Source organism: Peromyscus californicus, unplaced genomic scaffold (genome assembly GCF_007827085.1).
Source record: "Peromyscus californicus insignis strain IS unplaced genomic scaffold, ASM782708v3 Scaffold_1__1_contigs__length_55948999, whole genome shotgun sequence".
Classification (NCBI taxonomy): Eukaryota; Metazoa; Chordata; class Mammalia; order Rodentia; family Cricetidae; genus Peromyscus; species Peromyscus californicus.
Genome location: NW_026294492.1, coordinates 46,011,940 through 46,036,994, shown reverse-complemented (window position 1 = coordinate 46,036,994; position 25,055 = coordinate 46,011,940). Strand labels below are relative to the sequence as shown.

The 25,055-nt window shown below is 38.0% G+C and overlaps 1 pseudogene; it reads left to right on the top strand.

Annotated features, from left to right (window-relative positions):
• Positions 1–2,970: 2,970 nt before the first annotated feature.
• Positions 2,971–25,055, top strand: part of LOC128116081 (vomeronasal type-2 receptor 116-like) — an 80,356-nt pseudogene continuing 58,271 nt past the window's right edge.

Below are 25,055 nucleotides of genomic sequence, written 5' to 3'. Positions count from 1 at the left end.
ATCTCTTTCATTGATCTCCCACTCCATCCATGTTCTAGCTCAACCATCCCATTCCCTTATGCTCTCATCCCCCACCCCCTACCCTCCATTGGCCCCCCTCATCCTTAGTTTACTCATGGAGATCTCATCTATCTTCCCTTCCCAGGGCTATCCATGGGTCCCTGTTTGGGTCATCCTTGTTAGCTAGCCTCCCTGGAGCTGTTGATTGTAGTTTGGTTATCCTTTGGCTTATATCTAGTAGCTACTTATGAGTGAGTACATACCATGTTTGTCCTTCTGAGCCTGGGTTACCTCACTCAGGATGATATTTTCCAGTTCCATCCATTTGCCTGAAAATTCCATGTTATTGTTTTGTACTACTGAGCAATACTCCATTGTGTGTATATATCAATTTTCTTAATTCATTATTTGGTTGAAAGTCATCTAGGTTATTCCAGGATCTGGCTTTATGAATAATGCTGCTATGAACATAGTTGAGCAAGTGTTCTTGTAGTATGATTGAGGATTCTTTGGATATATGTCCAAGAGTGTTATTGCTGGGTCTTGAAGAAGATTGATTCACAATATTCTGAGAAACCACTATACTGATTTTCAAAGCATCTGTACAAGTTTGCACGTCCTCCAGCAGTGGAAGAATGTCCCCCTTGCTCCACATCCTCTCCCACATAAGCTGTCATCAGTGTTTTTCATTTTAGCCATTATGACAGGTGTAAGATGGAATCTCAGATACATTTTGATTTTCATTTCCTTGATGACTAAGGATGTTGAGCAATTGCCTAGATGTCTTTCAGCCATTTGAGATTCTTTTGTTGAGTATTCTCTGTTTAGCTCTGTAGCCCATTTTTTAATTGCATTGTTTGGTATTTTGATGTCTAGTTTCTTGAATTCTTTTTATATTTTGGAGACTAGTCCTTTGTCAGATGATGGGTTGGTGAAGATCTTTTCCCATTCTGTAGGCTATTGTTTTGTCTTATTGACTGTGTTCTTTGCCTTACAGAAGCCTCTCAGTTTCAGGAGGTCCCACTTATTAATTGTTGCTCTCAATATCTATGCTGCTGGTGTTATATTTAGAAAGCAGTCTCCTGTGCCAATGCATTCTAGACTCCTTCCTACTTTGTCTTCTATCAGGTTCAGTGTAACTGGTTTTATATTGAGGTCTTTGATCCACTTGGACTTGAGCTTTGTACATGGCTATAGACATGGATCTAATTACAATCTTCTACATGTTGACATCCAGTTATGCCACCAACAGGTACTTTTTGTATACATTATGGTATCCAGTTTTGTCTTTTTCTGGGATTCTGAAATATGAGAACTGGTATGTCTCTGCATCTATATGAGTTTTTTTTTTTACTCATTTTCTTTTGTTTGTTTTGTCAAGTTATGTATAGAACACTTTTATTAATTCTTATTGTACTTTAATTTATCATTGTTTATAGGTCTCTGTGTGTTTTCTAATGTGATTGAGAGAAAGAATATCAATTTAGGTGGATAGAGATGTCTGGAGAATCTGTGAGAAGTTCATGTCGAGTAAACTGTAATCTGGACATATTTTATGAAAAAAATTCTATTTTCAATACAAGAAAAAAGAAAATCATACAGAATAAACCAATTACATGATGTGGATATAGAGATTGATCATGACAAATATTCATCCTTGTGTTCATGAAGGAAAATGTACATTACAATAAAAAACAATAAGTCAAATTTCAGAAAAAAGTGTGAGTTGACTTTTTATTGAGCTGGAGTGACTGACTCAAAAATTCATAATCATCATGAACTCCTCAGAGAAGACAAAACACATGAAAGTTTACTGAGATTTTGATATGAGTTTGGTCCTCAGATTTTCATGTGTTGTACAAAAGTTTCCTGCCTCTACTGGACACTGCTTCAGTGTGGCTGCTCCACTTTATGCATGACCTGGGTAGATGTGATACACTAATAATTTTGGCTGAGCCCTGATGTGCAAGGGCCTGCTTTCATTCTTTCATCTACTATCTAACAGGCATCTTCATTTTGAATCATCTTGAAATATTCTCCTGCCGTAGTGTCTCTGCACTAGTTTTAGAAAAAGTGTCCTGGGCTGGAGAGATGGCTCAGAGGTTAAGAGCACTGCTTGCTCTTCCAAAGGTCCTGAGTTCAACTCTCAGCAACCACATGGAGGCTCACAACCATCTGTAATGAGATCTGGCGCCTTCTTCTGACCTGCAGGGATACGTACACACAGAACACTGTGTACATAATAAATAAATAAATCTTAAAGAAAAAAAAAAAGAAAAAGTGTCCTAATGAAAAGATATAACTTATTCTATGTGGTCTTCAATATAGCACGTCACCTAGGAATGAGAATAACAATCCTCAATTGTATCTTTCAACTTGTGATTCCATTTAGAACAAGGTGCTCAGATGCAGAGCCCCAGGGTAGAAAGTGTTCCACATTCCTCTAGAGGATTTTTTTTTCTTTTTTTTTAATTTATTTTAATTTATTTTGCAATACAATTCAGTTCTACATATCGGTCACGGATTCCCTTGTTCTCCCCCCTCCCGTCCCCCTCACCTTCCCCCCAACGCCCCCCCCCATTCCCATCTCCTCCAGGGCAAAGCCTTCCCCACAGACTGAGGTCAACCTGGTAGACTCAGTCCAGGTAGGTCTAGTCCCCTCCTCCCAGGCCGAGCCAAACAATCCTGCATAGGCCCCAGGTTTCAAACAGCCAACTCATGCAATGAGCACAAGATCTGGTCCCACTGCCTGGATGCCTCCCAAACAGATCAAGCCAATCAACTGTCTCACCCATAGGATTTTAACAATGTAAGTAGAAACACATTGGCAGGGGTTTTCAATTGGACTTCTCAGACAAGATAAAAATGTGCACAAATATTGCTACAGACTTAACATGTATTCAAACTTTCCCAAAGTTTCATCTACCAACTTCAACTCCACAAAAGGCTTAGGTCTATTTAGACGTAATAATGATGATCCTGCTAGTTTTTATCTGCCTTATCTTGCTATTTCCTCATCTTATCTACTCTTATGACCCTATTAATTGTGCTTTGAAAAAGAAAGCAACTATAGTTCAAGAAGGGGACATTGTGATTACTGTACTGATCCCTTTATTTGTTTGGCAAAAAAAAATCAATGCCACAGGTCATTATCAGAATGTCAAAAGGTGAGTACCTTCTTTTATTTACTCATTTTCTGCATTGGACATCAAGGATCTGATGATGAATTCATCAATGCTTATTGTAGCCATTCTTCTGAATTCTTTTCCAAATCTATAGAACATTCTAAAATGCATTTTCTCACTATCAATTAGATTTTAAATTAATAAGGGCATTTTTTTCTGACATTTCCTTTCATCAATTGCTTTTCAAGAGTTAATGCTCTCAACTTACTCCAGCATGCCTAATCTTCCCTAGTATAGGATGTAATTGCATAGGGTCATGTAATGTACATTAAAGCATAATCTGAGCCAATTTTCTAAGATCTGTTATGAGAGGTCATAGCTCCTATCCCATCCTCAGAAGTCCAGTATATGATAATGTTCCTTTATTCACATCTTCTATTCCTACAATTTCTTCCAAGAAACCACTGCTATTTCTGATCATATACAATAATAGATTGCATTCTATAGGGTCCATTTATACATTTTATGAAATTCATACCATTGTTTCATGCTGTGCAATTTTCACAGAATCTGAAACAACAATCCAAAAAGGAAAAAGAGAACAGGCATCTGTGAGACCTTTTTATGCCTGAAATTTTTTTCTGTTTTACTTGGATACATTCATATCTATAGGTACTAAATGTACTCAATGCATTTTTGCAACAAAAATTCTAATTTCTAGATGCTGAAGTGTAAATTAATTAGAATCACAGCATTGTGTTTTTGCCTATGTGTGAACAAAGCATTATTGAAAGCAGCAACCAGTGAAGTACTGATCAGATGCTTGACTGACAGGTCTAGCTCAACATTTGTTAGCAGGGAACAGAGTTACAAACTGGAACATCTTTCCAGTTTTAAAAGACTTTCCATCCTCTTATATGAAAATGATCAGATATTTATATGGTTAACTTTATTTAATTTAAGACATTCCTAAGGTTCTATGCTCACTTTATTTCATCATTTTCTGAGATTGACTTTCTTTCTTCCTTCCTTCCTTTCTTTCTTTCTTTCTTTCTTTTGGTTTTTCGAGACAGGATTTCTCTGTGTAGCTTTGCACCTTTCCTGGAACTCACTCTGTAGCCCAGGTTGGCCTCGAACTCACAGAGATCTGCCTGGCTCTGCTTCTTGAGTGCTGGGATTAAAGGTTTGTGCCCACCGCCTGGTGACTTCCATATTTTTATTAACGTTTATCTGTAGCATTTTTATTTTTGGTAGCTATTGTGGAATATTAATGTAAATATTGACAAATTAGTAAGATTTTTAGTTCATTGTCAGAGATGTCTAGTATAAGTTTGATAAGACTAGTTAGTAAGATTTCATAAACCTGTGGTTCATAATAACCATAATGAGGAATAATTTATTTCATCAAGGGCCTATGTGGATATTTAAACTCTTAAAGAGAAAATATCTTCCATGTATGGAACAGATGTATAGGAATCTATATTACATGATGATTGTGGTGTCAGTAGTAGTAAATTTTTTAAAGAATAGACAGGAGTTATTCTCTCTTAACTAAAATTAGAGCGATATTCTAAAAGCCAGTTTGTGTGACCACTTAGTACTCTGTGAAAGATTGTTGAGAGAAATAATTAGAAATAAAATGATATATGGAATATTTTTTATCTAAGACAATTGGTCAAAATTGGACATTTCCAAGACACCAATTGAAATACAAAATTATAGCTATAGTACAGTCCTGGGAAGCATTAAATACTCTCAGAAATAAACTATTTGCCATTGAAGAAGTAAAATATGCCTACTCTATCCTATGATCTTTAAGCACAATTGTTGTTAGAGGGCAAGTTTATTTATATTTGTAGGCAGAGAAGGTACATAGACATTTTTTTTCTACTTTTCAATCTCACTACATTAGAGAGCAATGTACCCCAAGCTACTTGCTTTCTCCAAAAATGCATTGTTGAATCTAAGATGGAAGAGAATAAACTTCCAATTACCCAATAATTGATTCATTATAAATTATTATTGAATGATTTATTCAGTAGAATAGTACCTATTCAAATAATAATTTGAAACTTCAATGTGAGATGTGGCAGGAGAATGCATTGAAACCCCATGAACATTAAAATTATTCTATTCATTGTTAATTGCTAAAAACATTCACATTGTCTCCATATGGAAATTCATTTAAAAGAAACTGTCTTTCTTCCAATTTATATTCCATTATTTAAAATAATAAATATTTCCCTTTTCAGAAATTTGTATACTATATATTTTAGTTTACACAAAAGTATATTCTATAGGAAGGAAAATCATTTACTCCTAAATACAATGTAAAACTTGTGTTTGTCAGATTTTGTAGCTTCTTAAAATCAGTATGATCTTATCATATATTTTGGCTTTTGCATATGATGTTGATATAGCTTCCTTTAGGGAACCTAGAAGAATGGGAATAAAGACATCAAAGTTTAGATGTATACTTTCAAATTTTATTTATTTATCTATTTACTTCAGTCAGGGAGAGATATTATTGTAAATTACATTCTCACAAACATTATGTATCATTTTTCTATTCTGAACATTCTTGCAAGTATTTTCTCATTTTGATAATTATTTTAAAAACTGGCTTATGATGATATGTGGTTTTTATTTGCACATCCCTGACAGGTAATAAGTTTGAGTAATTATTGTCATTAATTTTGTAATCAATTGAATTCACTTACTGTTGGAAATTGATTTTTTCATACATCATATTCTGATAATTTTTTTTTAATAAAAAATAAAATGTTTATATCTTCCAGCCCTACTTCTTTTAGGAATTTTAACATGAAAATGTTGGATTTTGCTAAAGGCTTTGCTTCATCTGTTGAGATGATTATGTACTTTTTTTAAATTGTATTTTTATTTTATAATTAACTTAATTTCACATATCAGCCACGGATTCCGCCGTCCTCCCTCCTCCCACCCCCCAGCACTCCCCCCAAATCCACCCCCCACTCCCACCTCCTTCAAGGCAAGGTCTCCCCTGGAGAGTCAGCCCAGCCTGGCAGATTCAGCCAAGGCAGGTCCAGTCCCCTCCTCCCAACACCAAGGCTGAGCAGTGTCTCAGCATAGTCCCCAAGCTCCAAAAAGTCAGCCCTCCACTGCCTAGGGGCCTCCCAAGCAGTTCAAGTTAATCAACTGTCTCATTTATCCAGTTCCATGGGGGCTCCTCCACCATTGGTTCACAGTTCATGTGCTTCCACTAGTTTGGCTATTTGTCCCTGTGCTTCCTACAACCATGGTCTCAACATCTCTCGCTCATACAATCCCTCCTCTCTTTCACCAATTGGACTCCTGGAGCTCCACCTGGGGCTAGGCCACGTATCTCTGCATCTGCTTCTATCAGATACTGGATGAGAGTTCTATCATGACAGCCAGGGTGTTCAGCCATCCAATCACCAGAGCAGGTCAGCTCAGTCACTCTCTCGACCATTGCCTGTAGTCTACAGTGGAGGAATCTTTGTGGATTTCTGGAGGCCTCTCTAGCTGTCTGCTTTTTCCTATTCCCCTCTCCATTCTCTCACACTGCTCCTGATCCAGCTGGGACCTCCTGCTCCCCTAAGCTCTCTTTCCCCTGACCCTTGCCCTCCATTACTCCCACCCCCAGTTTGCTCATGTAGATCTCATCATCTATTTCTCTGTCTTTGGGTGATCCTTGTGTCTTTCTTAGGGTCCTCTTTACTAGGTAGCTTCCCTGGAGTTGTGAGTTGCAGTCTGGTTATCCTTTGCTTTACATCTAGTATCCACTTCTGAGTGAGTACATACCATGTTTGTCTTTCTGAGTCTGGGTTTACCTTACTCAGGGTGATTTTTTCTAGTTCCATCCATTTGCCTGCAAATCTCATGATGTCATTGTTTTTCTCTGCTGAGTAGTACTCCATTGTGTATATGTACCACATTTTGTTTATCCATTCTTCAGTTGAAGGGCATCAAGGTTGTTTCCAGGTTCTGGCTATTACAATAGTGCTGCTATGAACATAGTTGAGCATGTGTCCTTGTGGTATGATTGAGCATTCCTTGGGTATATGTCCAAGAGTGGTATAGTTGGGTCTTGAGGTAGATTGATTCCCAATTTTCTAAGAAAGCACCATATTGATTTCCAAAGTGGCTGTACAAGTTTGCATTCCCACCAACTGTGGAAGAGAGTTTGCCTTGCTCCCCATCCTCTCCAACATAAGCTGTCTTCAGTGTTTTTGATCTTAGCTATTCTGACGGGTGTACGATGGTATGTAAAAGTCATTTTGATTTGCATTTCCCTGATGATTAAGGATGTTGAGCAAGTTCTTAAATGTCTTTCAGCCATTTGAGCTTCTTCTCTTGAGAATTCTGTTTAGCTCTATAGCCCATTTTTTAATTGGACTGTGGGTATTTTGATGTTTAATTTATTGAGTTCTTTATATATTCTGGATATCAGCTCTCTGTCAGATGTGAGGTTGGTGAAGATCTTTGCCCATTCTGTAGGCTGTTGTTTTGTCTTATTGATCGTGTCCTTCACCCTATAAAAATTTCTCAGTTTCAAAAGGTCCCATTTATTATTTGTTTCTCTCAGTGTCTGTGCTACTGGTATTATATTTAGGAAGCAATCTCCCATGCCAATGTGTTCAAGACTACTTCCTACTTTCTCTTCTATCAGGTTCAGAGTAACTAGATCTATGTTGAGGTCTTTTAACCACTTGGATATAAGTTTTGTGCATGGTGACAGATATGGATCTATTTGCAGTCTTATACATGTTGACATCCAGTTATGCCAGCCCCATTTGTTGAAGATACTTTCTTTTTTCCACTGTACAGTTTTAGCTTCTTTGTCAAAAATCATATGTTCATAGGTGTGCAGTTTTAATGTTGAGGTCTTCATTCTGGTTCCATTGGTCCACATGTCAGTTTTTATGCCAGTACCAAGCTGTTTTTATTACTGTAGCTCTATAGTAGAGCTTGAAGTCAGGGATTGTGATGCCTCCAGAGGTTGTTTTATTATACAGAATTCTTTTGGCTATCCTGGTTTTTTTGTTTTTCCATATGAAACTGAGTATTTTTCTTTCCAGGTCTGTGAAGAATCATGTTTGGATTTTGATGGGGATTGCATTGATTCTCTAGATTGCTTTTGATAAGATTGCCATTTTTATTATGTTAATCCTGCCTATCCATGAGCATGGGAGATCTTTCCATTTTCTGACATCTTCTTCCACTTCTTTCTTCAGGGAAATAAAGTTCTTACCCAAACTAACCAAAAGGCAGAGAAAAAGCATCCAAATTAGCAAAATCAGAAATGAAAAGGGAGACATAACAACTAACATTGAGGAAATCCAGAGAATCATCAGGTCATACTTCAAAAATCTCTACTCCACAAAACTGGAGAATCTAAAAGAAATGGATCATTTTCTGGATAGGCACCATGTACCTAAGTTAAATCAAGACCAGAAAAACTATTTAAATAGACTAATAACCCCTAAGGGAATAGAAATAGTCATTAAACGTCTCCCCCCCCAAAAAAACCCCCAGGATATGGTTTCAGCGCAGAATTCTACCAGATCTTCAAAGAAGAGATAATACCAATACTTTTTAAATTGTTCCACACAATAGAAACAGAAGGAACATTACCAAACTCCTTCCATGAGGCTACAATTATCCTGCTTCCCAAGCCAAACAAAGATGCAACAAAGAAAGAGAAGTACAGAACAATCTCCCTCATGAACATTGATGTAAAAATACTTAATAAAATACTGGCAAACAGTCTCCAAGAACACATCAAAACAATCATCCACCATGATCAAGTAGGCTTCATCCCAGAGACACAAGGTTGGTTCAACATATGAAAGTCTGTCAATGTAATATACCATATAAACAAACTGAAAGAAAAAAAAACACATGATCATCTCAGTAGATGCAGAAAAGGCCTTTGACAGAATCCAACACCCCTTCATAATAAAGGTCTTGGAGAGATCAGGAATACAAGGAACATATATAAACATAATAAAGGCAATTTACAGCAAGCCAACAGCCAACATCAAATAAATGGAGAGAAACTCAAAGCGATTCTACTAAAATCAGGAACAAGACAAGGCTGTCCACTCTCCCCATACTTATTCAATATAGTACTTGAAGTACTAGTCAGAGCAATAAGACAACATAAGGAGATCAAGGGGATACAAATTGGAAAGGAAGAAGTCAAGCTTTCACTATTTGCAGATGATAAGATAGTATACACAAGTGACCCCAAAAATTCGACCAAGGAACTCATACAGCTTATAAACATCTTCAGCAATGTAGCAGGACACAAGATTAACTCAAAAAAATCAGTAGCCCTCCTATATACAAATGAAAAATGGCCTGAGAAAGAAATCAGAGATACATCACCATTTATAATAGCCACAAATGATATAAAATACCTTCGGGTAACACTAACTAAACAAGCGAAGGACCTGTATGACAAGATCATGTACTTTTCAACTCTTTGTTCAATACATGGTTTATTTTTTATTGACTTATGCATGCTTAAATGATGTGGCATTTCTGGAACAAAGCCAACTTGCTCATGGAGTATAACTTTAACATGTGCCTGTGTATGTTTTGCTAGTATTTTATTGAGAATATTTACATTTATGTTCTTCAAAGTTATTGCTCTGTGTTTATTTTCCCATTGCTGATGTTGTGTCTTTACCTGCTTTGAATATTAAAGTAATATGGGCTTTACAGAATGACTTTACGGGTTATCATTCTGTTTCTATTTTTAAAAAACAATTAAAAAGTATTATTTGTAACTCTTCTTTGAAAGTGTGGTATAATTTTGCTGTGAACCCATTTGTTCCTGGTTGTGTTTTTTTTCATGTTGGGCTTTTTTGTTTTGCAAAAGCCTTTTGTTATTGTTTCTGTCTTTTATAATAAAATTATATTAAGTTTTTCTTTTACTGAAAATAAAATCTTGGGGTTGGAGAGATGATAGAGTGGTGAGAGTACTGGTAGCTCTTCTAGAGGACCCAGGTTCAATTCCCAAGACTTACTTGGTGGCTCACAGCTGTCTGTAACTTCAGTTCCAGATGATCCTACATACTTACACAGACATATGTTCAGGCCAAACACAAATTTACATAAAATAAAAGTAAGTCATTCTTCTTAAAAACAAAAAAAAACTGGTTTATTTTCTCATATAACATATCCTGATTATAGTTCCCCCTTCCTCTACTTCTCCTGTTTGTTCATTCCTCCTCTCTTCTCTAGATTGACTCTTTTTCTCTTTCTCATCAGAAAAGAGCTGTATTGTAAGCGATAACAACCATGACAAAATAAGATATAATAGGGTGAAGCAAAACTATCATATGAATATTGGACAGGGCACTCCAACTGGAGAAAAGAGTCCTAAGATCCATCATAAACATCAGAGTCCCACTTTTTCTCATAGTTAACATTCCCTAAAAATAGTAAGTCAATAGCAATAATATATATGCTCAGCACATGGTGAAAATCATGTAGGCTCTGTGCTTGCTGCTTCACTCTCTGGGAACTCATAGGGTCCTTGCTTTGTTGATTCAGAGGGGTTGCTCTTCTGGTATTTTCTATCCCCTCTGACTCTTAGAAATTCTCGAAAAACCAAGAAAAAAAAAAGAAAGAAATTCTCTATTTCCTCTTCCACAGAATCCCTGAACTCTGAGGGGAGAGATTAGATGGAGTTCCCCAATTTAGACTCTTTCCACATAATGTCTAGCCGTGGATCTCTGTATCAGTTTCCATCCAATGCCAGAGGAATCTTTTCTGATGATAATTGGAAAAGACACTAATCTACAAGTATAGCAGAATATTATTAGGAATCATAATATTGATTTTTTTTGACAAATAGCTTGTTTTGCCATAGACTTCTGGGCTATCTAGTCTAAGGTTTTTGGTTACACAAGAAGTGATCAGTGCCATCATTGCTTTAGCACATTTTGCAGTCAATGTAGATGATAGGTCAAAGATTTTGCAGCTGGGTTGATGTGTAGATATCTTGTTTGTTAGCCTGCAAAGTACCTTCCCACACCAAAGAGACTGGAACATAGTGATGAAGGTTCCATGTAAGTACCATCTTGGCTTCTCCTTGTTCAATGAGTTGTATGGGTGTTAATCTTGACAATGGGGCCCCACTGCCAGTTTGAGGAGACCAGCCTTTTATGTTAGCATAAGCTTGGAAATTTGGGGGATTTTCATGGGATGCTCTTGGCCAACAACTCAGTTGGCAAACACTAGCCCAGTCCCACCACTGGAATCTTTACCTGACTACAAGAGATGTCCAGTTGAGACTCAGTATCCCCCATAACTAGGTGTTCTCATTAGGATTTCCTACATAGGTTATGTGAAGTTTTCACTGCCCTTGGTTTCCACAAAGTCTTCCCAGTTCCAGGCTTTTCTTCATATGCTCTCTCCTTCCACTCCATCTCCTCCCAAAGTATTTAACCTACTCCCATCCCCACCCACACCCAGCCTACCCATAAAATCCATCTCTCCCTCCTGGAAGAGCCCTGTGTTTCCCCAAATCCCTCCATTTTACCAAACTTCTCTGGGTCTACTGATTACAGTATAGTTAACATTTCCTTAAGGGCTTATGTTCACTTATAAGTGAATACATGTTATATTAGTTTTTTCTGAGTCTGGGCTAACTCATTTAGGATGAGGTTTTCTAGTTCAATCCACTTGCTTGTAAATTTCATAATGCAATTTTTTCCTTTTCATTTTTTTCTTATTCTTTTTTGTTTTCCAGGCAGAGTTTTTCTGTGTAGCCATTGCTGTCATAGAATTTGCTGTTTAGACCAGGCTGGCCTCAGACTCAGAGATCTGCCTCCAGAATGCTAGGACTAAAAGCATGTGCTATCATGAACCATCTTTGATGTCACTGTTTTTGTAACAATTGAATAATACTCTTATATTTTTGGTAGTGATCCTAGACTTCAAAGGCTGAGTCATCTTTCCAGCCACACCTTTTAAACTTTATTATTTTAGGTATGTGGTATTTTGCCTTCATGCTTATCTGTATAATGACCTTCAAGACCAGAAGTGGGTGTTGGATCCTCTTAAACTGGAGTTACAGATGGCTGCAAACCACTGTGTATTGTAGGAAGTTGAATCCAAGACCTCTGGAAGAGTAACCAGTGCTCTTAACCACTAAGCCATCTCTCAATTCTCTGTATTATTCATTAGGTAAATAAACCATATTTTCTTCATTCATTCTTTAGTTGACAGAACAAGTTGTTTCCAATTTCTGTTTTTTTTTAATATAGCCACAATGAACATAGATGAGCAAGTATCCATGTGGTAGGATGGAATGTCATTTTGCTTTTGGTATAGCTCAGTCTTGAGGTAGATCAGATTCAATTATCTGAGGAACCACCATCTTTATTCCAATAGTGGCTGTATGAGTTTGTACTACCACCAGCAATGGAGGAGTTTTCCTCTTGTTCCACATTATTGCCAGCATGAACATGTGTTATTGATCATAGTTATTCTGACAGGTGTAAGATGGAATCTCAAAATAGTTTTGATTTGCATTTCCTGATGGCTAAGTGTAGCTAGAGTTTTCCTGCCTGCCCACAGTCAGGACAAATCTCTCTCACCTGCCAGTCCCACAGCTGCTCAGACCCAACCAAGTAAACACAGAGACTTATATTGGTTACAAACTGTATGGCCGTGCCAGGCTTCTTGCTAACTGTTCTTACAGCTTAAATTAATCCATTTCTGTAAATCTATACCTTGCCACATGGCTCGTGGCTTACCGGCATCTTCACATGTTGTTTGTCATCGTGGCGGCTGGCAGTGTCTCCTTCTGCCTTCCTGTTCTTTCTTTTCTCCTCTCTGTTAGTCCCGCCTATACTTCCTACCTAGCCACTGTCCAATCAGTGTTTTATTTATTGACCAATTAGAGCAACACATTTGCCATACAGAACATCCCACAGCAGCTAAGGATTTTGATCATTTATTTAAGTGTTTCTCAGCAATTTGAGATTTTTCCATGGTAATTCTCTGTTTAGATTTTCACTGCATTTCATAATTGGATTATTTAATTTTTGAACTTTAACTCTGAGTTATTTATGTATTTTAGATATTAGTCCACTATGAGATGTGTAGTTGGGGAAAATTCCAAAGGCTGCTTCTTTGTCCGTTTGACATTGTCCTTTGTCTTATAGAAGTTTTTCTGTTTAATGAGGTCCCATTAATTAAATATTGATCTTAGTCCCTGCACTATTGATGTTCTGTTCAGAAGGCCATATCAATTGCTAATGAATTCAAGGATATTCCCCAATTTTCCTTTTATTAGGTTCATTGTACATGGTTTTATGTGGAGGTCTTTGATCAATTTGGGCTTGAGTTTTGTAGAATGAATATTTGTAGTGATGAATATTTGCATTCTTTTACATGCAAACATAAAGGTTGACAAGAATCATTGGTTTCAGATGCTTTTTTCAAGTGTGAATTTTTGGCTTCTTTATCAAAAATCATGTGTCTATGTGTCTGTGGATATATATCTCAGTCTTAAGTTCAACTCCATTGATCAATGTGTCAATTTTTATGCCAATCTCATGTGATATATACTGTTATAGTTCTGTAGTACAACTTGAAATCAGGAAGGATGGACCATACAACAGTTATTTTAATGTTTAGAATTGTTTCAGCTATGCAAGATAAATTGCTAAATGATCTTATTAATACAAAAACCAGATATTGGGGGTGAAAATTGAGAGATCAGAGAAGCAGAAAGAAGCCAGCCACATCTTACCTCTAGGAAATCCTGAGCCAAAAAGAGAACTACTGCCTGTATACTCACTTCTATATACTTTTCTGTGTCTTGCCATCTTACTTCCTCTCTCTACCCAGTTACATCACATTCCTCTTTCTGCCCCGATCTATCACTTCTTGTCTATCTGTACAGACCTCCAGTCCTCTATGGTTAACTAGTGCTGGAAATTAAAGGTGTATGCCACCATACCTGGCTATGTTCCCAGTGTGATGTTGAGCTCACAGAGATCCGATGAATCTCTGCCTTCTGAATGCTAAGATTAAAGGCGTGTGCTACTACTGACAGACTTCTATGTTTAACATAGTGGTTGGCTTTTCACTCTGATCCCCAGATAAGCTTTACTGGGATACACAAATAAAATGTCACCACACAGATACCCTGTTTTTTTTCTGTATGAAATTCTGAACTGTCCTTTCATGATCTGTGAACTGTGTTGGCAGTTTAATGGCAATTTTTTGAAGTTATAGGTTGACTTTGGTAGTATGGCCATTTTAACTACATTAATTCTACTGATCCATGAGCATTGGAGATTTTTCTACCTTCAGATATCTTGCTCAATTTATTTCTTAAAAGATTTGAAGTTTTTATCATATATATCTCTCCCTTGCTTCCTTAGACTTTCCACAAGATAGTTTTCATTATTTGAGGCTATTATGAAATACGTTGTTTCCCAGATTTATTTCTCTGTTCATTTATATATAGTAGGATATTTTTTATTTTTTAATCTTGTATTCAGAAACTTTTCTGAAAGTGTTTATCAGATCTAGTAGTTTCCTGATGGATGTTAAGTCATTTATGAATATGATCATATACTTTACAAATAATAATTCTTTGACTACTTTAAAATCTGTATCTTTTTAATCCCCCTCAGCTGTCTTGTTGCTCTACCTAAAACTTCAAGTACTATGTTGAATAGATATGAATAGAGTGGGCAACTTTGTTTCATTCCTAATTTTACTGGAATTGCTTTGTGTTTCTTTCCATTTAATTTGATAATAGTCGCAGGCTTGCTATGACTAATTATTTTTATGTATATCCCTTGTATCCTTACTCTTTCCAGGGCTTTTATAAGGAAGATGGGCTAGAAATTGTCAGAGACCTTTTATCAATGTAATGAGATTATCATATGGTATTTTATTCAGTTTGGTTATATGATGGGATTACATTTACTGACTTTGATTTTCATATATTAAACCATCCATATGTCTCTGAGATGAAGCCTACTTAATCATGATGGATGATCTTTTTGATGTGTTCTTATATTCAATTTTCAAGTATTTTGAAATTGTTCAAATTCATGTTGTTCAAATATGAACAAGCATCAATGTTCATAATTGAATTGGTCTGTAATTCTCATTTTTTGTTTAGTGTTTTTGTGATTTGGTTATTAGTGTAACTGACTTACAAAAATGAATAGGGCAATGTTCCTTCTGTTTCTGTTGTGTGGAATCATTTGAGAAGTATTGGTATTAACTGTTCTTTGAAATTCTGGTAGAATTCTTCACTAAAACATTCTGGCCCTGGGAATTTTTTGAGTCGGAGACTTATATTTTCTGCTTTAGTTTTCTGAGTGGTTATAGGTTATTACAATTATTGATCTGATCTTGATTCATGTATGGTAGGTAGTATCCATTTCTATTATATTTTCAATTTTTGTGAAGTATAGGGTTTTTTAAATTTTTTAATTTTTATTTTGCAATACAATTCAGTTTTACATATCAGCCACAGATTCCCTTGTTCTCCCTGCTCCGGCCCCCCTCACCTTCCCCCCAGCCCACCCTTCATTCCCACCTCCTCCAGGGTAAAGCCTCCCCCACGGACTGAGATCAACCTGGTAGACTCAGTCCAGGCAGGTCCAGTCATATCCCCCCCCCCCCCCCCCCCCCCCGCCCAGGCCGAGCCAAGCGACCCTGCATAGGCCCCAGGTTTCAAACAGCCAACTATGAGCACAGGACCCGGTCCCACTGTCTGGATGCCTCCCAAACAGACCAAGCCAATCAACTGTCTCATCCATTCAGAGGGCCGGATCCAGTTGGTGACCCCTCAGTCATTGGTTCATAGTTCATGTGTTTCCATTCGTTTGGCTACCTGTCCCTGCGCTTTATCCAACCTTGGTCTTGAACAATTCTCGCTCATATAAACCCTCCTCATGCTCGCCAATTGGACTCCCAGAGCTCCACCCAGAGCTCCACCCGGGGCCCAGCCATGGATCTCTGCATCCAGATCCCTCAGTAGTTGGATGGGGTTTCTAGCACGACAATTAGGGTGCTTGGCCATCCCATCACCAGAGCAGGTCAGTCCGAGCTGTCTCTCGACCATTGCCAGCAGTCTGTTGTGGGGGTGTCTTTGTGGATTTGTACTCACTCATAGGAGGATACTAGATGTAGAACAAGGATGACTGGACTGCTGCTCACATCACCAGGGAGGCTACCTGGAAAACAGGACCCCAAGAAAGACATGGGGATCGCCCAGTGACGGAGAAATGGAAGAGATCTACATGAACAGCCTGGACATGAGTGGGGGTAATGAAGGGCGAGGGTCGAGGGAAAGAGAGCTTGGGGGAGTGGGAGATCGCAGCTGGATCAACAACTGAGAGGGAGAACAAGGAATAGGAGACCATGGTAAATGAAGACCACATGAGAATAGGAAGTATAGGTTTTTAAAGAATGTACTTACGCTTTTTCAGAATTCCTCAGTGTCTGTTATTATTTACCCTCTTTCCTTTATGTTTTTGTTAATTTGAATAGACATTCTCAGCATGTTATTTAGTTTGGATAATGGCTTGATTTTCCAAAAGAATTAGCTCTTTGTTTCATTGATATTCGTGTTGTTCTCTTTGTATTTTTATTGATTTCAGCTCTCAGTTTGATTATTAATTACCTTCTACTCCTCTTGGTTTTAAATAATTCTTTTTCTTTGAGAGCTTTCAGGTGTTTTCTTAAATTGCTGGCTGAGTTATATGAATTTTTATTTTATGTAGGCACTTAATGCTAAGAATATTACTCTTATATCCACTTTCAGTGTGTTCCAAAAGTGTGGCTATGTGGTGTCTTCATTTTAAATGAATTCTAAGAAGTCTATAATTTCTTCCTTTCTTTCAGTCTTGACCCATTTTTTATTCAGTAGAGTACTGTTCAGTTTTTATGAGTTCATAAGCTTTCTGTTTTTTCTATTCAGCTTTAATCCATGATGGTCTAATAAAATTCAGGGAGATATTTAAATTTTCTTGTATCCATTGAGACATATTTTGTGACTTAGTGTGTTAACAATATGTATTGTTATATATGTGTTATATATATATATATATATATATGTGCTGATAACAATATGTATTCCTTTGTGTTTTGTGAAATGTTCTGCAAATATTATTTATTAGTACCATTTGGTTTATAATGTCTGTAAGCAACTGTGCTGCAGCTCTGGGGGAATGGTATCCTAAATGTTCAAAAATCAGGTAAAATCTTGAGCTGCTAGGACAGTTCTGCCAGCTGGTATCCCAGACATCTTGAGCTGCTAGGACAGCTCTAATAGCTGGAGCTACATTTGGACAGGTCAGCACTGGAGGGAAATGTATCTCAGATACATCAAGCTGTTAGAACAGCTCAGATCTGGATGAAATGGTATCGTGATTGCTTGGCAAAGTAAGGCCAGGATCTGTTAGGACAGCTCATCAGGGAAAGGTATCCTGACTGGGTGTCAGGCTGTACCTGGTGAGATGGGGAATGGTCAACTTGCAAGATATAGCAATCCTGCCCCTCTCCCGGAGGGTCCCTACAGCTGAGCTTTGCTCAACCTCCACTTAAAAGAGCTCCTCTTCTCCAGCCTAAGATGCTGCTTCTTTTGTTTCACTCTGCTAAAGGGGAAACCCCTACAGAAATGCAGCAATCTCGTGGCACTGGCAAAAAAACCATTGCTTTTTCTGCTCCCCCTTGCTCAGTTACCTAAGGGATATCTCATCAAGGTTCTTCTGTTCAGCTTCCCCTTGCTCAGCCCCCTAAGGGATGTCTCAGCAATCTTCTCTGCACCAAAGAATGAAGATCTTCACACCCAAGATTCTTTTGAGAAAGTGATTTATTTGGGAAGGAAGAAGCCAGGAGAGTGACTGCCTTTACCAGGGTGGAGAGAACAGTCCAGAACTCACCAGGCAGGGTGGTTTATATAGGATGTCTTGTGGGCAGAGTTTCTCCTGGGAGAAGACTTTCTGTCCAAGGACCGGTTAGTTTTTTCTGCTCAGGGATTGGTTAGTTTTGTGGGTTGGGGCACAGACGGCCCTGATCTCAGAGCCAAACTCTGTTTATTTCACTGGCCTTTCTTAGCTTTTTGGCTCTCCTTCTTAAGCCAGGGCACATTTCTTCCACTATCTCTGATGCTAGGGACAAAGAGTGTTTCTTGGTTACTGGTCTCAGAGTCAGGGCATGTTTCTTTGGTTCTGGGTTTTGGGATAAACTGTTTCTTTCTCTGGCTCAGGTCCCAGATCCAGTTTGTGTTTCTTTCCCTGGTTCTGGGCTCTAGAGTCAGGGTACTTACTTTTCTGTTCTGTGGTTGGTTGGTTTCACTGGTCAGTTGGCCAATAGCAGAGATGGCTCTGATCTCAGAGCTAAACTATGTTTCTTTCACTGGCCTTTCTTAGCTTTGGGGCTCTAACTCTAAGGCCAGAGCATATTTCTTTTACTTGCTCTGATTCTACAGACAAAGCATATTTCTTTGGTACTGGTTTCAGAGTCAGGGCACGTTTCTTTGTTTCTGGGTTTGGGGATAAAGTGTTTCTTCCTTTGGCTCAGATCCCAGATCCAGGCTGTTTCTTTCTCTGGTTCTGGGCTTCAAAGTCGTGGTAATAACTTTCCTGCTCTGTGATTGGTTGCTTTCACTTGTCCCTTTCACTGGAGGAAGATCATGATTGTCCCAAGAATCTTGATGTGCCAATTCAGCCGGAAGTAATCTAATGATAACTTTGCCCCATTTCCAAGTCCAAGTTGCTTATTACCAAACAAAAAAAGGGGTGGGGGATGTAGGGGAAAGGGGCTGACTCACTCTTACACTGGGGCCCAGAATCAGGGAAAGAAACACAGCCTGGATCTGGGACCTAAGCTGGAGAAAGAAACACTTTATCCCCAATCCCAGAACCAAAGAAACATGCCCTGACTCTGAGACCAGTAACCAAGAAACACTCTTTGTCCCTAGCATCAGAGATAGTGGAAGAAATGTGCCCTGGCTTAAGAAGGAGAGCCAAAAAGCTAAGAAAGGCCAGTGAAATAAACAGAGTTTGGCTCTGAGATCAGGGCCGTCTGTGCCCCTAACCCACAAAACTAACCAATCCCTGAGCAGAGAAAAACTAACCAATCCCTGGACAGTAATATTCTCCCTAGAGAAACTGCCCACAAGAAATCCTATATAAACTGCCTTGTCTGGTCAGTTGTGGGTTGTTCTCTCCACCCTGGTAGAGGCAGCCACTCTCCTGGAGTCCTCCTTCCCAAATAAAATCTCTTCTCAAAAGATCCTTGGGTGTGAAGATTTTCATTTCTTGGTGCAGAGAAGATTGCTGAGACATCTCTTAGGGGGCTGAGCAAGGGGGAAGCTGAAGAAAAGAACCTTGCTGAGACATTCCTTAGGGGGCTGGGAAAAAGGGAACAGAAAAAGTAACAACTTTTTCCCAGAGCCGAGGAGACTGCTACGTATCTACAGGGGTTTCCCCTTTAGCAGAGTGAAACAAAAAAAAGCAATATCTTAGGCTAGAGAAGAAATGAAACTCTACTAGGAAGCCCCCTTAAGTGGGGGCTGAGCAAAACTCAGCTGTAGGGGCCCTCCAGGAGAGGAGAAGGATTGCTATATCTTGCAAGTCGACCATTGCCCATTACACCAGGTATAGCCTGACTCCTGAACAGTCAAGATACCTTTCCCTGCTGAGCTGTCCTAATAGCTCCAGGACTGGCTTTGACAAGCAGTCAGGATACCATTCCCTCCAGAGCTGAGCTGTCTTAGCAATTCTAAGCCTGACTCTCCCAAGCAGTCCAGTTACCTTTCCCTCCAGAGTTGAGAGGTCCCATGGCAGTTCTGGCTGCCAGAGCTGTCCTAGCAATTCAAGCTATCTGGGATATCTTTCCCTCCAGGGCTGAGCTGTTCCATTTCATCTGCAGCTGTCAGAGCTATTCTAGCAGCTTGAGGTATCCAGGATACCTTTCCCTCCAGGGCTGAGCTGTCCCATTTCAGTTCCAGCTATCAGGTGTTCTAGCATCTCAAGGTATCCAGGATACCTTTCCCTCCAGGGTTGAGCTGTTCCATTGAAGCTCCATTTGCCAGAACTGTGCTAGCGGCTCAAGGTGTCACCTGACTGCTGATGAGGATACCTTTCCCCCTAGTTTCAACACAGTTGCTTACAATGTCTGTTAGATTCAGTATTACTCTGTTTAGTTTTTGTCAGAATGACCTCTCCATTGGTTACAGTAGGATATTTAATCTCCCACTATCAGTGTGTGAGGGACAATGAGGTTGCCTGTGTGTTTGAGCACATAGATGTTAATAATTGATAAGCCATCTTGGTGAATTTCCTTTGATGAGTATGTCATGTCCTTTCCCATCTCTCTTTAGTGTTTTGGCTTGAAGTCTAGTTTTGTAGATATTAAAATGGACACATCATCTAGCTTCTTAGGTCCATTTACTTGGAATAGTATTTTTAAAGTCCAGTACCCTGAGGTAATATTTATCCATGAGGTTGAGTTTTGGTTTTTGGATGTAAGATAAGGATGGATCTTATTTTCCCATCCATTCTGTTAGTCTTCATTGGGGGAATTGAGACCATTAATATTGAGAGATATCAATGACCAATGATTGTTGGGTCCTACTATTTTTGTTTTTGTTGTTTTTTTGGGGTTTGTATGTATGTTCTTCTCTTTTATTTGATTTTGTTGGGGTGAAATTATTTACTTCCTGTCATTTTATGGATGTACTTAAACTCTATAGTAAGAAGTTTTTATTTTCATACCATCTGTAAGGCTAGAAATGTAGAGTTATATTATTTACATTGGATTTAACATGGAATGTCTTAGTTTTCCCATTTATGGTGAATGAAAACTTTGCTGTGTGTAGTAGTGTGGGCTGGCATCTGTAGTCTCTTAAAATCTGCAGTACTTCTTTCCAGGCTGATTGTGCTGGCTTTTAGAGTCTCCAATGAGAAAGCAGGTATAAATTTAGTATGTCCATCTTATAGAGTATTGCTCTTTTTCCATTGCAGCTCTTAATAGTCTATTTTGTTTCTGTACATTTAGTGTCATATTATTATGTAGTGAGGAGGCTTTCTTTTCTGGTCCAATTTATTTTGTGGTATTAATGCTTCTTGTATCTTCATAGGTACCTTTTTATTTAGGTTAGGAAGGAAAATTTTCTTGTATGATTATTTTGAAAACAAATTTCTGGTCTTTTCAGCTGTGTTTCTTCTCCTCCTCTGTACATAATATTCTTAGATTTGGTATTTTCATAGTACCCCAGATTCCCTAGATGTTTTGTTTCTGGGGGTCTTTGGATTTAACTGATATACCCATTTTTCTATCATCTTTTTTGATGTCTGAGATTTTCTCTTTCATCTCTTGTGTTGTATTGATGAAGTTTGTGTTTGTAGTTTCTGTTTGAATTTCTAAAATTTTTAGTTCCAGAATTCCCTCAATCTGGGTTTTCTTTGTTGATCCTATTTACAATTTCAGGTCTTAAATAATTTTATTTATTTCTCTACTCTGTTTTTATTTTTCCTGGGTTTCTTTTTTCTTTAAAATTTTTATTGCATGTATGTATTTATTTTGCAGAGTTTGAGAGAACCATATCTGTGGATGACAGAAGGCAACTTGTAGGAGTCAGTTATGTCCTTCTGATACTTGAGTTCTGCTGATCCAACTTGAGCTGTCAGGCTTGTTGATGAGCATCTTCACTTTCTGGGCCATCTTGCTGGACCAGAAATGCAAATTCTTGAACATCATCCAAACTTCCAAAAATAGAATTGATGATAATGTCTAGTATATTTAGTACAGTTGTAACAGGTCCTTCAAAGATTCCAGTTTGAACTGAATTTGGAAACTCATAGAGTTATACATCTAATAATTAAAAGATGTAGAACCTATCTAACATATTTCTTATTGTTTCTTGATACACTGATTTTAGCTACCAAAACAGCTACCTAATTGTTGGAGCCAGTTGACGAGTTGACTAGGGTAGCTGAGTAGGGCATGAGGCTGAGGAAAAAACAGAGACAGAATAGATGGAGATAGAAAATCAGTGTCAGAAGGGTTTCTGGTCAACACGAAGAAAGCCCTGAGTTTATTTCACAGTCAGCTTATATACACACTAAAAGACTAAAGTAGAACAAAGCACAGATTAGACAGTCTATCCTGTCCTTGAATCAAGATACAGACAGTTTTGTTATCTCAAAAACATGCCACCTGCTAACATCAGCAGTCTGTCTAGAATTGAGCATTTGCTAAATAATTAGTCCTCCCACAAGCTAATCAGGACTTTCTCAAAGCCCCCTATACTTTTCCCAGGATCCTTATCAGAGCTTTCTCATAGGTTCTGAAGAAATTAAGGAAACAAGTTTTGAACTCTTTTGGGTCAAAATGGGCTTCAGCTTCAAGCTGAGTCACTGTGGGAAACTGAGTCAATATGGGCTCCCACACCAAATAATTTTGCATTTTCTTTTAACATACTAACCAAGAACTTCTAGAGTTCAAAATTACCATCGTACCTAATTAAAAATGAGAAATATCTGAAAAAATGTTGAAGTTTTCTCAGAATAATAAACTCTATTTAACTTGAATGTCACGTAGTAGAAGTTTTATTTGATTGCTTTAGTGACATATTAGCAGTTTAATAGTTGTCTAATTCCAAGTTCACTTTCACAGGAAAGAAACCTACAGCGATGGTATCTTTGGAGACTGCTTTGCTTTGTGTATTGAAGCAAAATGACTCCGTATATATCATATGGTCCACTGTGGAAATGATAAAGTAACAAGGAAGTCTGTTGAACTCAATGGGAGCCATGGATATAAAGGAGTTCTAAATTCCTTATTTTTTGGTCTCCCAATATTTAATTGATTTGAATACCCTTGCCTCACTTCCTTATAGGTTATGGATTCATTTCTTAGAAGGAAATCTATTGTGTTTTTGAAAAACAAGAGTAAATGAAATATTGGAACACACAATATTTCTATATTAAAGACTGGCTTTATTTGGTCCTAGATGGAAATTATTACTATTTATATGCTCGGTTTCAGTACATACATGTTTATTAACATTCTTATAGGGACTGTGGAACCTAGGTAATAAATAACACTATATATTACAGTTGCTAAAACATAACCCTGGCTGCCCTTGATTTTAGCATAGGGCTTAAAAATCAGCTGATTGGCAATAAATAAATAAAAATAAAAGTCTGAGAAGAAACATTAAAATTAAGACTCAAAATGCTCTTATAAAATTAACTGTGTTCAGTTCACCTAGTCCCTAAGTACAGTCATTAAAGCTATATTCAAGTACTCTCCTCCTGCAGGCTGACTTCATGGATAAACTAGATCAAAAGTGAAAACTTTGAGATTTAAGTTGGTATTCTGCAGTGCATAAGCTGGTCACAAGCCAATACTCAGTAACAACTTTGTCTATATTGGAGAAATGTGTTGCTACTTGAAAGTAGTTACAACTTTTCTCAATGAATACATGGCTCCAAGCAGTCTTCCTAGGATATCCCCTTTTATTTATCTCTAAGGTAAATTACTTAACCTTAAATAGCTGTGAGTTAGAGAGCTACCCATTCAACCACTTGTGTAGTCCAGTACAGGTGAAACAATAGACTTACCACATGAGGTTAGTTAATATATATAATTAGGGATACTGTGGGAGACAGTTAAATTATGTAGGAAAAAAACTGGTTTATCAATCAAATACATTAATAGTAGCTTTCATGTTGTGTTTTCAAATAACATAAAAAATAAGGCAAAAGGATAAAATGCCTCTTTATGCTTTGCAACTGAGATGTTTTTCATATGAGACAAGAAATAGTTGCACTAGATATTATTGATAACTAAAGAATATACTAAGAGGCTTCCTAAAGGAGCTTGTCTTCTGACATGCTGAAATGCCCCTAGGTGATTGACAGCTTAATAAAATCTGTGAGTGTTCAGCATGAAGCTGTTAGGTTATTTATTCCACTTCTATGCTACATGCATGAACTGCCACAGTCTGATGAATCACTGAAGAAAATGAGAAATGACGCACACCTCTTCCTTTAGCAGCTGGTGACACTGACAACATCAATAGAAAAATACATCAGCTGGGCGGTGGTGGTGCACGCCTTTAATCCCAGCACTTGGGAGGCAGAGGCAGTCGTATCTTTGTAAGTTCGAGGCCAGCCTGGTCTACAGAGCGAGATCCAGGAAAAGTGCAAAGCTACACAGAGAAACCCTGTCTCGAAAAACGAAAAAAAAAATACATTATGGGTTCTAAAATGCCACATGTTGGGCATTTAGATTGAATAAAACATAAAACTACTTAAAGAAAGCAGTAGAATGTGGTCATTAGGGGCAGCTGACAAAGACCTGCATGTTCTTTGAACTCTACCTAGTCATCATTCTTAATTTCATCTCTTCTTAGATGGAAAGCCCACCCACATGGGCTCAGAGCAAGGCTGGTGCTATTGCACATTTTAAAATACCATTGGTAGATTGATTTCATCAACACCCATCCTGGCTCCTGCCCATTGGGAGGAGCTCCTGTTCTCATTAGGGTCCTATAATTTCTGTGGCTAACATTGTTCTCATTCAAATAGAATGACACAGAAGATAACTGCCATGAAAATTCAGTTTTCCCTGACCATCATTTCCTCTTTTGTTTTAGTTATTCCCATTCAAATCTACAGAATGTGTACAATCTGCTGGTAATTCTCCAAGATGATTACTACTTTTGGGTATTGAATTTCCTAGCACTAGGGGGTGTTTTTGCAGGTTCCCTGGTTTACCTAATATGTACTTGGCAGCACTCCTTACTCATCCTTTGCCCAGTGGATTTTCACTCTGGGGATGTATTATTACTAGAACTTGTATCCCATACTTTTTCTTCTTTAATCGCCATTAGCCCATTTGAGATAGAACAGATAATTT